Below are 13,794 nucleotides of genomic sequence, written 5' to 3' on the forward strand. Positions count from 1 at the left end.
TCCAGGGCGCCCCGGCCCCGCCCCCCGCCCCGCCCCCCAGACGCCCGGCGCCTCGGGCCTCGCCTCGGGCCCCGCCCCCCACGTCCCGCCCGCGCCGCGCACCGCGCGCCGTGCGCCGCACCTGCCCCCCGCCCGCCCCGGTGCACCTGGCGCCTGGGCGGACCCGCGACCTTCCCCCGGGGCGGGCGGTGCTTTCCGCCGAGAAGCGATCGGAAGACTCGGGCAGGTGGGAGCGCCAGGTCGGGCACCAGGTCGGGGCGGCTGGCGGATGCAGAGCGGCGTCCCAGGAGGCGGGTCCGGGGTGGACGCAGAGCAGGGACGCGGCCCGGGCCTGCTGACCTCAGAGTCCCGCGGGGGATACGCTCCAGCCCGGCCCCCCAGGCTCTCCTCCTCCGTGGGTGCAAATATGGCCCCGGGGCCGGGCGCATGGAGTTTTTCTGGAGTGAGCGTCTGCGAGGACCCGTCCTCCGACTGTTAGTGATTAGGACGGAGGGGCGCTTGCTAGCGTCGTTTTTGTTTTGTTTCGTTCACTCTGGCAAGAAGACGATTATGCTGTTTTATATTTGAGAAGTGGACAGCCAACGCCACTTAAAACTTTGGAGTGAAAATTTGACTTTGGCAGTTGCAATGACGACTAACGAAATCTTTCCATCTTCCTTCTTTCATGGAGTGAACCTCGAAATGCTTCTAAACCACTCGGCCTGTGGGACTCGGTACTTATTTGAGACAATGGTGATGCTCTAGTGTGAACACCAGGGAGCGCTGTTTGCCGCGGCCGCGCCGAGTCCTCGGGGTCCCTGCAGAAGCTGGGGGCGGCGCTCTGAGACTCAGACGGGCGCGGGGTGGGCTGAGGGCGTCTCAGCCGGGGAGGACCGGCCTTGCGCAACTCCTTCCTTGCTCCGTGTTTCCTGCCCCGCAAATCGGATCTCTGCCCGCCGTTACTGCCCACCCCCTCCCAAGCTTTTTACAATACCTCTCCCACCCCCTTTCCTTCCAAGTCCTTACCCTGCTTTATTTTCTCACCACTCTGTAATCGAGTTACGCTGCTCATTATCCGTTCAGTCTCCCTCTCTGGAAAGTAAGCTGCATGAGGAAGGGACTGTTTCTGTTTTGCTCCTCACTCGGCCTGGTGAAGAGTCTCCAGCACATAATAGTTGCTCAAGAAAGCTTTGAGTCAGGACACAGTGGATGAATTCACCATCCTGGTGAGGCCAGAAGGGATTTCGGGCAAACGTCACCACCAGCCCTGCTCCACACCTCACTCCTCTGGTACTTTAAATTTCCCTAGGGACAGGGAGCGTCTTTTAAGCTAATTCTGTATCCCCCAGCTCACTAGACCTTTCTAGGCGGCTCCCTCATTCAGTAAACCTGTGGACGTGAGCCCGTGAGGGCGGGGCTTTTTGTTCCTTTCTCTGGTGTCTCCCAAGTGCCTAGAACTGGAACGCAGTCCCGGCTCGATCAGTGTGTGTTTGAATAAACGTGTTGGTTTGCTGACAGCTGTCCCCACGTGAAACACTGGTGTTTTCTGAGCAGGATTTGAGAGGCAGTGCTGATCCCAGCACCTAGCCCGCTGCCTGGCACGTGACAGAATTCACTCAGCAAGTTTGTTTAAAAAAAAAAATTTTTTTTTAATTGTCCAGCACTTTGAAAAACTAAATTTAACCAGGAGAATGTCTCTATATCAAATTTCAGCCACGCCTAAAAAATGCCCTAAAGACTGATTCCTTTTCAGGAAGCAGGATTGAGGAAGAAGTTAAAAGGTTAAAAGTCTGTTTAAACTAGCCACTCTCATCCCGAGTGCAGTGTTTTTTCTGCCTGCATTTAAACCACTGACCTAACAGGGTAATCCTTTTACCGATTGCTTAGATGAAAGGTGCCCAAGGCCAAGAAAATTATGTAGTTCCTTTTTTTAAAATTTATTTATTTCTTTATTTCTTTATTTTTGGCTGTGTTGGGTCTTCATGGCTTCATTTCTCTAGTTGTGGCGAACGGGGGCTACTCTTCGTTGCGGTGCGCGGGCTTCTCATTGCGGTGGCTTCTCATGTTGCGGAGCATGGGCTCTAAGGCGCGTGGGCTTCAGTAGCTGTGGCAAGCGGGCTCAGTAGTTGTGGCTCGTGGGCTCAGTGATTGTGGCGCGCGGGCTTAGTTACTCCGCGGTATACGGGATTTTCCCAGACCAGGGCTCGAAGCCATGCCCTCTGAATTGGCAGGCGGATTCTTAACCACTGCACCACCAGGGAAGTCCCTGTAGTTCCTTTTTAAATAGATGCAAACTGAACAATTCTGGGACTGTCCACAGTTACAGTAAAGGAAATAAGCAAATGTGGTTGCTTCTGTTGGATTTTGCAAAGTGGCTTGGGAGTTTATAGGTACTTTGTTGTGGAACAATTCTATCTTTTAAAGTACTTTCCTCTTAAACAAACAAACAAAAAAACCCTGGCTGTCTACATGTCTTTGTCAGCAGATAGGAGTTGACGAGCTAAGCTGTAAGCCCTGACCTAGGGCTAGAGCAGTAAGAAAGACAGCCAACAAAATAAACAAGCAAAACATATAGTGTCCTAGACAGTTATTAAATGTTTGATGGAGAAAAACTGAGCAGGGAAGGTGGATAGAGAGCGAGGCCTGGGGATGGATGCAGGGTTTCAGTTTTGAACAGGATGTCTGCAAAGGTGAAGTTTCTGGAGCATTAGAATGAGGTTAGGAGTTAAACATGCAGTTATCTGGAAAAGGAAGGGTTCAGGTACAGAGAGCAGTGAGTGCAAAGGCCCTGAGGCAGAAGCCTTCCTGTGGGCTCCATGGGAGTACAGAGCAGGTGAGCTGGACACCAGGCCCATGAGGAAGGGGGGAGAGTGGCCAGAGAAGGTCATTAGGGCCTGTGGTCGTGATGAGGGCTGTGGCTTGTACTCTGAACCAGGTGGAAGGGTGCCCGAGGCCTCTGAGCAGAGAAGAGACATGATGTGTCCTAACGCCTTCCTGCTGTGTTGAGGTGGCCATGGCAGGTGCACGGACATCAGGGAGAGACAGTGGTGGCTGGGATCAGCGTGGTGGCAGAGGAGTGATCAGCGTTGCTTACATTCTGGATGTATTTTGCAGGTGGAACGTACAGTATTTGGTGTGGATTAGGCGTGGAATAAAAAGGGTAGGAGGGGGTGGGAAGGGAGAGGGAAAAGGAGGAGAGGGAGGGAGGGAAAGAGAGAGGAGCTAGGAGCTAGCATCCGGACAGGTGGGTACTGCATACATCTTGCTCAGGTCCAGAGGAGCAACTGTCCATCACTAGAGCGAGGCTTCCCGACCTCAGCACGCTGACGTGTTGGACCCGATATTTCGGTTGTGGCAGGTGCCCTATGGATGTTCAGAATTGCCCCCTGGCCTCTACCTACTAGACAGGAGGAGTGACACCATCACTCCCCCCATTGTGACAACCAATCAGTGTCTCCAGGCATTGCCGAATGTTCCCTGGGCCAAAACTGCCTTCAATTGAGGACTGCTGCTCTAGAATAACACCGATGCACTTTAGGATTTATCATTAAATGTCTTAGAGGGCTTCCCTGGTGGTGCCGTGGTTAAGAATCCGCCTGCCAATGCAGGGGACACGGGTTCGAGCCCTGGTCCTGGAAGATCCCACATGCCGCAGAGCAGCTAAGCCCGTGCACCGCAACTACTGAGCCTGCGGTCTAGAGCCCGTGAGCCACAACTACTGAAGTCTGTGCGCCACAACTACTGAAGCCCACGGGCCTAGAGCCCGTGCTTCACAACAAGAGAAGCCACTGCAGTTAGAAGCCCACACACCGCAACGAAGAGTAGCCCCCGCTTGCTGCAACTAGAGAAAGCCTGCGTGCAGCAACGAAGACCCAATACAGCCAAAAATAATAAATTAATTAAATAAATACATTTATAAAAAATAAATAAATAAATAAAATGTCTTAGAAGTGAACATCACTCTAATTATTTTGAAACATATCTAATGAGATATTTATAAATATTGTGGAAATCTCCTATTTGTCCCACATAAAGTAGTGACTACTATTTATTAGTCACCTACTATGTATTGGGTTCATTACCTATAAATCTCTCAGAGTGTTAGGAACTTTCTCAGAGTCACGCAGCTGGCTCGTGGCAAAGGGCATGTGTCTAATCTTGAGGTCTTACCCTGTGCCGTGCCATCTGGGCCACATCTCCAACATTTACATCCATAAAATACTGATTCCCCTCTCTTTACTTCACATCTACAGAACCCACATCTACTTAAGAACAAAAGTGATTCATATAGAAGCTGTTGTCCTCAAAATGGTCCACCAGCGGCTGAAGATGCCCCCCTCAGGGTGGATAGAGCAGGTGGAGCTGTTATGTCCTAACAGTATGTATCCTAATATACATATATATACGCTCCTTTTCAGAGTTTTTTTCCATTATAGGTTATTACAAGATATTGAAAAAAAAAAAGGAATGCCCTGGCGGTCCAGTGGTTAGGACTTGGTGCTTTCACTGCCGTGGCCCAGGTTCAATCCCTGGTCGGGGAACTAAGATCCCGCAAGCCTCGAGGCGAGGCCAGAAAAAAAAATAAAAATATTGAATATAGTTCCCTGTGCTTCAATAGATTAAAAAAATTATATTTTGTTTATATGTGTAACTGAAACACTTTGCTGTACATCTGAATCTAACACAACATTGTAAATCAACTATATACTTCAATTAAAAAAAGAGAAATTAGGCAAAAAAAATCTTTTGGTCATTAGTGGTTTTTCTTTGGTTAGTTGCCTATTTATAACTCGTGCACATTTTTCAGTTAGGGTGCTACTATAGGTTTGACAGCCTTCAAAATTAAAAATTGGGGGTCATATGTGTATTATATGTAAATAAATTTCAGATATATATAAATACAAAACATACATAAATTATAAACATGTACATAAATTTCTATGATATATAAATATATGAAGCTTATATGTATATATTTGTTTACATAACTATGTCAACCTTGCTTATGGTGATTTTTTTTTTAAAGTGCAAGTATTTTTTATTTGTAAGTAACCAAATCTACCAACTTCTCTTGCATAGCTTCTGGCCATTTCAATATCCACCTGATCCCCTAGATTTCCTGCTAAAGGCCTGGTGTCAGCTGAGTGAAAGGAAAGAGCATGAGAAGAACTAGATTTGAAATCCAGATTGGCCACTTGTTAAGTAAGTGACTCTGGGCAAATATTCCTAATCGTCGTGCACTTTGGTTTCCTCATCTATCAAATGTGGACGATACTGTCCCTCTCGGTGTTGTTGTGACGTGTGATCCTCTACACAGGGGGTGCACAGTAAATGTCAGGTCCCTCAACCCCTCCTCTGTGGGACCCCCCCTCAATTCAACCAGCACCCCCTTGGCCAGCACCACCCACAGTCAACAGGATGCATCAGGCCCTTGGGGACTCCAACCTTACCCCACCTTGGGCGGGAAATAGTGGGTGTTTATCGAGTCTGTTTCACTTTTCATTTTCCAACACCCGCCCCACTCCAGAGCTTCTGCTCTTCTTTCTCTTAGAATCCCCTCCATCCTCTTCCCTTCCCAGGAGTCAAGTTGATGATCTGAGGGCCGGATCCCCAGCTGTGCTCCCAGGGCTGCACCTGCTGAAAGGCTCACACCCCAACATTCCAGGCTTCGGAATCAGTGCCTCTGGACCCTTGGCAGGGCTGCTGGGGGAACCAAACTTACAGAAAGACTGTTAGGCTGAAACATCTACACACAGATTGGGGGGAGAGGGGTACCTAATTGAGAACATTGAAAAATTCCTTCAAATGCTAGAAAAGAGTAAAACAAAATATCCAAAGCTGTCATGATCGAATAACTGCTATGCTGGCTGGTAGTTTATATCAACAATCTGCCGAGACCACTTCTTAGATTTCAGAAAATATTTTCATCTAATTCAATACTGTTGCTTTCTAACAGCTCATTTTCCACTTATCGTAAAGATTATCCTCAAACTGCAAAGCAAATTGAATGGAATTTTATAGAAATGGGAGTAAAACCAATACAAACTTCCCAAATGGTAGATTTCTGACAAAAAGAGAATCTTCTAAAATATAAAGCATGAGGTGCCAGTCAGTACAGAGGGGAGATCACAGGTTCTGTCTTCTGCACCATCAGCCCGTCTTCCGCCCTCTGCAGAGACACGGCTATCCCTGCCCTCAATCACACACACTTCAGGGAAATGTCAGGATGATTCCTGCCCACAAATCACACGACGGGTCCAGGATCAGCGCTACAGCTGATCTTCCTTCATGGTTTCTTCCAAGTCATTCCATTCTTTCTACCTCTAGTCGGCTTGATCCAAATCTGGGTGATCCCATAGGTAGACCCCCAAACTGTGGCTCATCTGTTCTGTCCCGACACTGGTTGCAGGATCTCTCAGTCTGGGATGCTGGTCTTTATGTTTCTTTTCCCAAACAGACCGCAATTTCCTTGGGGACAAGTGGCTGACTTCTTTTCCCTGGTGTATAGGTTTGCCCGGGCTGCTGTAACAAGTACCACAGGCTGGGCGGCTTAAATGGCAGACGTTCTTCTCGCGATTCTGGAGGCTGGACGTGTGAGATCAAGGTCGGCCCGGCTCTGTGGGGCATCCTGGTGCTGCTGGCAGAAGCCCTGTGCCCGCTGCCCTGTCACTGCCACAGCATTCCTTGTGGGCCAAAGTCTGGACACAGGGCTGTGCGTCTTCCTGCCTCGTTTCTGTAACAGATCGGCTTGGTCTATGCTTGCCTCCTGACTGATCTTCAAGCCGGGACCTGGTCGTAGAGGACGTGTGCCCCCGGAAGGACTTTGAAGGGGCTTCAGGACGAAGAAAGAAGGGTTGGAGGGCAGCACTGCTGCCAGGCTCCGTCTTCCTCTGTGGGTGCAGGTGTGGGTGCGGCTGCAGGTGTGGGTGCGGCTGCAGGTGTAGGTGCAGGTGTGGGTGCAGGTGTGGTGCAGGTGTGGGTGCAGGTGTGGTGCAGTGTGGGTGCAGGTGTGGCTGCAGGTGTGGTGTGGCTGCAGGTGTGGTGCAGGTGTGGCTGCAGGTGTGGGTGCAGGTGTGGGTGTGGATGCAGGTGTGGGTGTAGGTGTGGGTGTGGATGCAGGTGTGGGTGCAGGTGTGGGTGTGGATGCAGGTGTGGGTGCAGGTGTGGTGCAGGTGTGGGTGCAGGTGTGTGGTGCAGGTGTGGTGCAGGTGTGGGTGTGGATGCAGGTGTGGGTGCAGGTGTGGTGCAGGTGTGGGTGTGGATGCAGGTGTGGCTGCAGGTGTGGGTGCAGGTGTGGGTGTGGATGCAGGTGTGGGTGCAGGTGTGGTGTAGGTGTGGGTGCAGGTGTGCAGGTGTGGTGCAGGTGTGGCTGTAGGTGTGGGTGCAGATGTGGGTGCAGGTGTGGGTGCAGGTGTGGTGCAGGTGTGGATGCAGGTGTAGGTGTGGATGCAGGTGTGGTGCAGGTGTGGGTGCAGGTGTGTGGTGCAGGTGTGGTGCAGGTGTGGGTGCAGGTGTGGTGTAGGTGTGGGTGCAGGTGTGGTGTAGGTGTGGGTGCAGGTGTGGTGCAGGTGTGGATGCAGGTGTAGGTGTGGATGCAGGTGTGGGTGCAGGTGTGGCTGTAGGTGTGGGTGCAGATGTGGGTGCAGGTGTGGGTGCAGGTGTGTGGTGCAGGTGTGGTGTAGGTGTGGGTGCAGGTGTGTGGTGCAGGTGTGGGTGCAGGTGTGGTGTAGGTGTGGGTGCAGGTGTGGTGTAGGTGTGGGTGCAGGTGTGGTGCAGGTGTGGATGCAGGTGTAGGTGTGGATGCAGGTGTGGGTGCAGGTGTGGCTGTAGGTGTGGGTGCAGGTGTGTGGTGCAGGTGTGGGTGCAGGTGTGGTGTAGGTGTGGATGCAGGTGTGGTGCAGGTCTGGGTGCTGGTGTGGGTGTGGATGCAGGTGTGGGTGCAGGTGTGGTGCAGGTGTGTGGTGCAGGTGTGGGTGTGGATGCAGGTGTGGGTGCAGGTGTGGGTGTGGATGCAGGTGTGGGTGCAGGTGTGGGTGTGGATGCAGGTGTGGGTGCAGGTGTGGTGCAGGTGTGGGTGCAGGTGTGTGGTGCAGGTGTGGTGCAGGTGTGGGTGTGGATGCAGGTGTGGGTGCAGGTGTGGTGCAGGTGTGGGTGTGGATGCAGGTGTGGCTGCAGGTGTGGGTGTGGATGCAGGTGTGGGTGCAGGTGTGGGTGCAGGTGTGGTGTAGGTGTGGGTGCAGGTGTGGTGCAGGTGTGGTGCAGGTGTGGCTGTAGGTGTGGGTGCAGATGTGGGTGCAGGTGTGGGTGCAGGTGTGGTGCAGGTGTGGATGCAGGTGTAGGTGTGGATGCAGGTGTGGTGCAGGTGTGGGTGCAGGTTTGTGGTGCAGGTGTGGTGCAGGTGTGGGTGCAGGTGTGGTGTAGGTGTGGGTGCAGGTGTGGCTGTAGGTGTGGGTGCAGGTGTGTGGTGCAGGTGTGGGTGCAGGTGTGGTGTAGGTGTGGGTGCAGGTGTGGTGTAGGTGTGGGTGCAGGTGTGGTGCAGGTGTGGATGCAGGTGTGGGTGCAGGTGTGGATGCAGGTGTAGGTGTGGCTGCAGGTGTGGTGCAGATGTGGGTGCAGGTGTGGGTGCAGGTGTGTGGTGCAGGTGTGGTGCAGGTGTGGGTGCAGGTGTGGTGTAGGTGTGGGTGCAGGTGTGGCTGCAGGTGTGGGTGCAGGTGTGAGTGCGGGTGTGAGCTGAGCAACCCCTCTGGTTTCCACCACACCTCCATCTCTGCTCACAGGTGGAGAAGCCCCTTTTCTCTCCGAATGGATGGTTTCACCTGGGCGCTCCTGGACATAGGACGCCTCTTCTGCTTTCCTGTAAGCCTGGGGTCCTTAGTGTCTGGCTGTTCCCTGCGGTCCTAGTCGGGTCTTAGAACCAGGTTACAGGGAGGGTATCCCTTGGGCCAGGCCCCAGCTCTCAAAGCACCAGGCATCTAGACCCAGGAACTCTCTCTGACCCCACCGCACACCCACTGACTCAGCAACTCTGGGTGGGCCCAGGTCTGGGATTTTCTCAAGCCCCCCAGCTGAGTCTGAGTAGCTCAAGCCTGACACCCCTGCTAACACCTGGGCTGATCTCACCAGCGGCCCCCGGCCTCGGTCTCTCATCAGCAGACAGGCCACTCCTCCTCTGTTCACGGGCAGGGCAGCGTTTGCTCAGCAGGTCAACATCCCCTCTGACATTGCCCCAGGCCTGGCGATCATCTGCTTCAGACATTCCTTCAGTCCTTCCCTGAAATCTAATATTTGGGTTTAGCAGCTCAACTTCCTCTTGCGAAACAATGTGAACTTCCCCAACCAGACAGAACAGGAACTGAAATTAGTTGCTTTCGATTCTTCAGTAACTGATCAGCCTTTTGAACTTTTTTAAACTTTGTACGTGAAAGTCTTCCAAATTGTGCTCATCCGTCCATTGTCACCTCTTCAAGCTCACCGTTTGTCGGCATCTCGGAGGAGAGGCGCAGAGAGGGTTTTTCATCCTCTGGGAAAGCATCGCTTTTCCTGGTCTCGTGTGGATACGCCCACTTGGGGATATTTCACTTCCCACCGTGGACGTGACTCATTTTCTCATCCCGGCTGGACGCTCAGCTCCATCTTCGGGGATACCGTGCACGCTGCTTCCCTCCCGCTCCGTCCTCTCCACGGTCACGGAGCTCCCTAGCGCTGAGTCGTGCTGCCTCCTTCAAGGAGCCTGCTGCCCCGTGCTCCTCACCAGTGACCCATCTAACCGCCACTCAGTCTTCCAACGCATCTTTGGCCTTTGACCCTGTTTCCCGCTTCCTTCTTTGTGAAAATCCGTCCCGTGGCCTTCCCACCTTCCTGCCTACACGGCCTCCCCAGGACCTACCCTTGATCATGGGGGTTTGCTTTTTTTTAAAAATTTTGATTGGAGTATAGTTGCTTTACAATGTTGTGTTAGTTTCTGCCGTACAGCAAAGTGAATCAGTTATACAGGTACATATATCCACTCTTTTTTAGGTTTCCTTCCCATTTAGGTCACCACAGAGCATTGAGTAGAGTTCCCTGTGCTGTACATTCGGTTCTCATTAGTTATATTTTATACATAGTGTCAATAGTGTATATATGTCACTCCCAATCTCGCAATCATCCCACACCCCCCTTTCCCCACTTGGTGTCCATAAGTTTGTTCTTTACATCTGTGTCTCTATTTCTGCTTTGCAAATAAGTTCATCTGTACCATTTTTCTAGATGTCACATATAAGTGATACTATACGATATTTGTTTTTCTCTATCTGACTTACTTCACTCTGTACGACAGTCTAGGTCTATCTACATCTCTGCAAATGGCACTATTTCGTTCCTTTTTATGGCTGAGTAATATTCCATTGTATGGGGGTTTGCTTTTTAAATAAATTGGCCATACGTTTAAGTATCCTATAAGTCTTCGTGCCCTGAAACTTCTGTTGCATATAAAGTTACCTAGCTTTCCTTGGAATAGAACTTGGGCCGCACTGGAATCAAACCTAAATCCTGCCAAGAGTAGGCATGTGAGAACAGACCTTCTTAAAGACTCTAGAATTTCTGATGGTCTGAAAAATAAAGAAGAAACAATGACTGTACTGGGGCTACAAGATGATGGCAACGCCCATCTCAGGAATTTAAGCCACTGCTGTAGCTGGAACCCTTAAGCAACCATTCAGTCTAATCTCAAGATTTCATAGTTCCTGTAAATTTCTTAGATTGCATCACCATGAGATTTGGAGGCCTTAGAGGGAAGAGACAATCAGACGGTCCCACACGTGGGCAGAGATGGGGCAGCACACAGCCGTCTTCGGGGTCCAACGTGGGGCATGTTGCCAACCCCAGGACACCCCCTTGAAATCTGGACCACTGAGTCAGTGGTGGGGGCCTGAAAAGTTAACAAGAGGCAGATTAACAGGAGGAAAGAAAGCAAGTTTTTTTTTTTTTTTTGGACAACACATATTTTATTCAGGTGCCATCTGAAAGTTTTTAAAATTTGTGGACATAATATCACTGAACTGTCCACTTTAAAATGGTTGAAATGATAAATTTTCTGTTTTGTGTATTTTACCACAATTTAGAAAGCAAGTTTTATTCACACGCATGTGAGTGTGTTCAGATGAAGGGGCCCCCTGAACAGCTGGCTATAGGGGTTTATATACCAACTTAATAAGGGAAAGGGAGGGGCAGAAAGGGCTGCTATGGGGAGACAAATGAGCTTTTAGGGGGACACCTGGGAGGTGTGGCAGCTGTGATAATGTTTCTTTGTGCAACTTCTCAGCCCTGTGTGAGGGGTCAGTCTCCTTCCCCCAAGAGGGAATAAAGTGCTACCTTTAGCCAGATAAAGGAAGCTCCGAAAAGACTTCTTTCTGCATCGGCTGTATCTCAGCTGTCTCAGTTTAAAATACTCTTCATACCCACTCTGTGGGGCTGAGTGGGTCCCTCCAGGACCAACAGAGACATTGCTTAGGGTTTGACCAGAAGGACCACTCCTCAGGGGTGTCTGCTCCAGGCTCAATGAGTTGTCTAAATAAGATCTCGATGCCTCCAGAAGGCCAGAGTTTCAGCGTTTCCCTGCGGAAACAGGCAAAGATTCCTGCACTCTGTTCTGTAATTTACTTTTTGTTTCCAAGGCTTAATGATACATACTTGCTGTGGACTGAATATTTGTGTCCCCACCCCCAAATTCATACGGTGAAATCCTAACCCCACGCACGGTGTTGCTATTAGGAGTTGGGACATTGGGGGGAAGATTGGGTTGTGAGGGTGGAGCCCTCATGAATGAGATTAGTGCCCTTATAAAAGGGACCCCAGAGAACTCCCGTCCCTCTTCCCCATGTGAGGACACAGTCCGGCAAATGAGGAAGTGGGCCTCACCAGACACTGAATCTGCCAGCACCTTGATCTTGGACTCCAGCCTCCAGAACTGTGAGACATACATTTCTGTTGTTTATAAGCCAACCAGCCTGTAGCATTCTGTTATAGCTCCCTGAACGGACTAAGATAATACGTTTTTTAGACTACCCATGGGAAGTAAATGTGTTTTCATTTCCCAACGGCTTACTAGAGTTTTGGACTGCAATTGGAACAGATGGGAATCTGAAAACAGTGCTCTCCTCCTGGGAACCCACCAGAGGTAGGAGGGCTGCCCCACACCCCGTTGGCTGTCACCCATCTTTAAAGAAAGGCACCATGCCACTAAAACTCCGGTTTGAGACTCTCATCATTTATATTCAGTAATTCATCCACAGTGTGGCTCTCAAGTATTTTCAGATGTTAGCTTACCAGATTTTCGGTCCATCCCCAGGCTGCCGTATTTACCTTGTCTTCTACCTCTCTTATTTGATTTAATTCTCTATTTGTCTGGCTCTAACTGACCACTGGTAACTGTATATTAGAAGACAGAACGAGAACATCTTTTTCCAGGCACTAATCTTTTAGAACCATATCTGAGAGTCAGCGAGGAGAGATGCTCAGATCTGCATTCCAATTGCTTTTTATTCTTTAGATGAGCAAGTTCTTTTTATTGCACCACTGCACAAACATTTCCGTAAGAGATCCAGTTATAATGATTAAGGAACTAATTCTAACTTCGAGCTACTTGAATAAATATTAACATGGGTCTCAAATAATTTAAGGAAACTGCAAATAACTATTTATAACCTGAAGTTAATTTTTAAAAATTACTTACCACTGGACTGAGTCTTAGGTTTTAAGAAGTGGGCAATCAACATAGTGGGATTCTACTTAATTTTTATTGTCTTGTTTGTGTTTTCCTGTATTTTTCACATTTTCTACAATGACTACACATTACTTCTGAGAAGAGAAAAAGCAGATCTAAACTTAAACTTAAATTTGAACCTGGGAAAATGGGATGGACCTTTATGGGAAGGACCAAATGAACAACTTAAAATTCATTGTTTACTTTTAATTGCAGTTATATTTCCTTGCACCATTCAGAGTATTTACTGGCTTTGGGAGTCAGGGTGGAGGAAAAGTATGGTTAGTGAAGTGTGTTTAAACTGCCATATTACGGTGCTAATATTCTGAAGTGTCACCGTTTGTAGGACTTTGCTCAGCACTTATACGACAATTCTTAACAACTACTGTTTGATGAGGGTGAAAATATTAAAAATGTAGGTTGAAGCATATGAAATTGCTGGTGTTTGAGCTTTTGTGAGCTACTTTGGTAAATTCACTGTACATTTCTTGAGTGTACAATTGGAGAAGTTTGACAAATGTGTTCAGTGGTGGGACCATCACCACAATCCAGATAATGAACATGTCTGTCACCCCAAACCCTCCTTGTGTCCTTGTCACCCTCCTGCCCTGCCCTCCACTGCATAGATAGCCCACCATTTGTTCTCCATTCACCTGTCGGGTATTTGGGTAACTTCCACTCTGCTACTACAATAGAGCTTCCGTGACCATCCACACAAGTCTTGGTATGGACATGTGCTTTCATTCCTCTTGGGTAAAAGCCTGGAAATTGAATGGATCATACGGTAGGTACATGTTTAACTTTTTTGAAAAATGCCAAACTGCTTTCCCAAGTGCTTCTTGCAATTTATGTTCCCACTGGCAGTGGTTGAGAGCTCTAATTTCTCCACGTCCTTCTAACATTTGGTGTGTCGGTCTTTTAAATTGTGCTCATTCTAGTGGGTACACAGGGGAACCGCACTCGAAATACTCGGTTCGTATTTCCCTCCTGATGTTGAGCATCTTTTCGTGGGTGTTATTGCTATCTGTAGATCTTCCTTGATGAAATGACTATTCAGGACTTCCCTGGTGGCT

At 49.5% G+C, this 13,794-nt stretch overlaps 1 long non-coding RNA gene across 3 annotated transcripts; it reads left to right on the forward strand.

Moving 5' to 3' along the window:
* Nucleotides 1-100: 100 nt before the first annotated feature.
* LOC132352461 (uncharacterized) lies at nt 101-10,442 on the forward strand. Of its 3 annotated transcripts, XR_009498720.1 has the most exons (6): nt 101-1,205; nt 4,233-4,357; nt 5,059-5,181; nt 6,488-6,871; nt 8,757-8,835; nt 9,447-10,442. It is a non-coding gene; the product is annotated as an uncharacterized LOC132352461 (long non-coding RNA). The 3 variants fall into 3 exon arrangements; XR_009498718.1 differs by having other exon boundaries at nt 8,757-10,442; XR_009498719.1 differs by lacking the exons at nt 6,488-6,871; nt 8,757-8,835; nt 9,447-10,442 and adding an exon at nt 5,559-5,839.
* Nucleotides 10,443-13,794: the final 3,352 nt, after the last annotated feature.

Source organism: Balaenoptera ricei, chromosome 18 (genome assembly GCF_028023285.1).
Source record: "Balaenoptera ricei isolate mBalRic1 chromosome 18, mBalRic1.hap2, whole genome shotgun sequence".
Classification (NCBI taxonomy): Eukaryota; Metazoa; Chordata; class Mammalia; order Artiodactyla; family Balaenopteridae; genus Balaenoptera; species Balaenoptera ricei.